This window comes from Chrysochloris asiatica, unplaced genomic scaffold (assembly GCF_000296735.1).
Source record: "Chrysochloris asiatica unplaced genomic scaffold, ChrAsi1.0 scaffold00278, whole genome shotgun sequence".
NCBI lineage: Eukaryota > Metazoa > Chordata > Mammalia > Afrosoricida > Chrysochloridae > Chrysochloris > Chrysochloris asiatica.
The window spans coordinates 1,369,452-1,373,217 of NW_006408796.1; positions in this window are offsets into that span (position 1 = coordinate 1,369,452).

Consider the following 3,766-nt stretch of genomic DNA (forward strand, 5'->3'; position numbering starts at 1 on the left):
CTTAGAAACCCTATACAGTGTCACTATGGGTTGGAATGGACACAACGGCACTTAACAACAACAACAACAACCCTCTCCTTTAGTCTCCTGAGCTCAGATTTCTCTACATTTCCTTTCCAGTTGTGTTAGGGCATTGACTTTATATCCTGCCTCTTTGAGGTAAGTTCCTTTTTACTTTCAAGATACATGTCTTTTCTCAGCAAAAATCAGGTTATTACATGCTACAAGAGCCTGACTCAGTCTTATGGGTTGAAGTGTATCTCCAAAAACAGGTGTTATAAATCATAATTTCAACGCCTATGGTTATAATTGCATTTTGAAATGTGTTGTCTTTATTATGTTAATGAGATAACATTAGCATCTGGTGTATTTTATTTTATGATTACTATCTGGTATTTTATGATATTAGAGTGATTAAATAAGCAAACTAAGGAAAAATGGAGAAAGACTGAAGCCAAGTCTCATGGAGACCTACAAAGAATAAAGAAATGTGCTGAAGAAATAAGAACTTTCCTCCAGAACTAACAAGCCAAAAAGTCCTTTCCTTAGAACCAGCACTCTGAATTTAGACTCATAGCCTCCTGAATTCTGAGAAAATGAATTTCTGTTTGTCAAGAAAAAATCCACTTGTGGTATTTTTGTTAGCATATCACTAGATAAGACAGAATTTGGTACTGGAAGAGTCAGAGGAGTGCCACTCTTAAAGATATGTCAAATGTGTAAGTAGGTTTGGAATTGGGTATAGGTTGAAAGAGTTTTAAGGTGCCTAGTTCCTGGTGTGGCGCTGTGGGCTAATGCGTCAGACTATAAAGTCATTTGAACTGCAAGGTCAGTGGTTCAAGCTCACCAGCTGCTCCTTGGAAACCCTATACAGGGTCGCTATGGGTTAGAATCAACTTGATGACACTTAGCAACAACAACAACAGGAGTAGCCTAGAAGAGACCACTGGTAGGATTATGGGCATGAAAGACTATTCTGGTTGAGAGTTCAGAAGGAACTGAGGAGCGGTACAGAGAAAGTCTCTGTCATCTTAGAGAATACATATGGCACCAGCAACATAATGGTGCTAGAAATTCAAGCATTAAACATGCTTTCCTGAAGCATTAAAAATAAAAGGATGAAAGAACATGTATAAAAACTATATGGGCCGATCAGTCCAAGGCCAATTCCTATGAGACTGAGGTAAGGCCTGCCTTCACCCTCCTGCCTTTGGATCAGTTCTGATACCAACCGCCCCTCGCACAGCACTGTTTGCTCTCTGGATTCAGTATTTCATCTCAGTGGCTCCACATAACTCACAGACAATGCTCATGGTTCTGGAATTTAATAGGAAAGCTAACACGTTATAATTAAGGATCAAAATATTTTCAGGATTCTGTCCTGGAGTACCTCTTCACAGCTGTGCCTGCAAACATGCCTCATTCTGGTCCTTGGCCTCTCAGCCACATGACCCCTTGTCCTTAGCCCAGTAACAAATGTTACAGAGCTCCTTCAGTGCAGCCAGAGAATGACCACAGCGCATCCTGCTTCACAAGAGCTGGAAGGTTCTTACTCCCCAGATGCTGGGAAGCCTGCTTCTCTGCCTGGTACCTCTGACTTTACTGCCTCTGCCGCCACCACTTCTCTCTGAGCAGGGATCCTGTAGTACAAAGGACATCCTCCATTTTGGGCTCTTCTTTCTTGATAGTAGTGAAATCCTCCATTTCTGCTTTTGAAATGGCTCGTTTAAACCCAGTGGAATGCCCAGATTGACCAATCCCCATATGCCTTATGTGTATGTCCCACCCAATCATTTGGTGGGAGTTACAAATACCATGGCTTAGAAGAGCCATAATTGACTGTTTGTAATTGGACGATGGAGGAGGAGTGATGCTTTTGATGCAGTAGCAAAGGACTTATCTAAATTATGTTCAGATATTTGATGGAAGGTAAAATTTGGAAGTGATGAACTTAGATATCTGGCTGATGAGATTTCTAATCAAGATCTTAATAGGGTAAGATAGTTTCTCTTTGTTTTTTATAAGTAAAACATTGGAGGAAGGAAAGAAATTAATTTTTAAATGAACTGTGCAAAATAAAAAGAATATTAAAAATTTGGAAAAATCTGTTGTATATACTAAAGACACATGTTTTAGAATAGTTACCAAGGACATGGCTATAGAATATTTTGCTAAAGAGATTAAGGCTGCCATTGATGGATCTAACTAAATGCCACAGCAGAAAACACATCAGCTTAGACTGAGAAAAACATCAAAAGAGAGAACTCTATCTGCTTCTTGGAATTCTAAAGTCAGGGGACAGGCCACGTTGCTGTATATGTTGTCCTCCTAAAAAGGAAAGGACAGTGCTGGAGCAGCTCAGAGACCAGAAGAACCATTTGGAGGACTATGAAGAGCAAGACACTGTCAATTTTAAAGGGTGTGGATGTGGCTTCCTTGGATTGCAAAATGTGAGACAGCAGTGTTAAATAATTAGATTTTCACCAATATGGTTCCAGAGTTTAGGGTTGCCATTCAGATATGCCAGGAAGATGGGACTGCCATCCAAGGCAGGGGTTGCCATGTCAAAGGGGCAAAAGAATGGGTCCTGCCCCTAAGGAGTTTGGCTCACCATTAAGACTAGGAGAATTAAGCTGTCCACAGTCAAGGGAGCAGAACTACCATCTCAGGACAGCCTGGAAGGTGGCCCTGAAACCTAGGGCTGACAGGCCCAGAATGCAGAGTCATGGCCAACACTCCACATCTGGAGAGTGGGGTCACTGCCTAGGCAGTCTCATTGAACAGACGACTATTTTCAAGTCTTGGGAGCTAATGCAATATGTTCTGCTGGATTTGGGACTTGCTTGGTTCCTATTATCCCTTCTTTCCCACAAATTTCTCATATTTGTAATAGAAATGTCAACCTTTTTCTATTGTATCATTGTACGTTAAAAGCATGTAATTTGTGTTTTAGATTCATAAAGTAAGAAGAATTTTGCCCCAGAAAATTTTGAACAAGATGTTGGTTTCAAAGACTTTTTAGCTTATGTGATGGTGATGGGGTGAATATATTTTGTTTGTGCCAAGGACATGAATTTGAGGGGGTGGGCAAAGGATAGAATCTTATAGATTTAGCTGTTTCTCAAAAAATATATATTGTAAATCCTATCCTCTCAGTCTATGGTTATAGTTTGGGAATGATCTTTCTTTGTTATGTTAATGTGCAGAATTAGAGTAGGATATGTCCTGAGTCTATTTCAAGCAGAGGAAAAATGAGGGAAATTTGATGCCAAACTTCATGAAGATCTCCAAGGAACCAGGAAACTAGCTGGAGACAAGGTCCTTCCCCAAGAGCCAACAAAGAAAGAAATCCTCCCCCTAGAGACTACACTTGGAATCCAGACTTCTAGTCTCGTAATCCGTGAGAAAATAAACCGTCTACTTGTGGTATTGCTGCTGTAGCTGGTTGGCTGGCTGGCTAGATGCCAGTAATTTGGTTCCAGCTCTTAGCGACCCAGCCTAGGGTTTCCAAGGCTGTAAATTAGAGAAGTGCAGAGACAGAAGTACAATGATCAATAGATAACATTTCAAATGTCTGTCTTCCCTGAGTTCTCAGCTCTATTTACCCATCTTCAAAAAGAGATAATATTTACCATGTCTGTCACATAAGATTGTTGTGAGTCACAAGGCAGAGTGCTTAAAACTAAATAAACCATGTCTCATCTTAGACTAGAATTTGATTGCTAAAAGCAAGATAGAAATCCTATATTGTTAAAAAAAAAAAAAA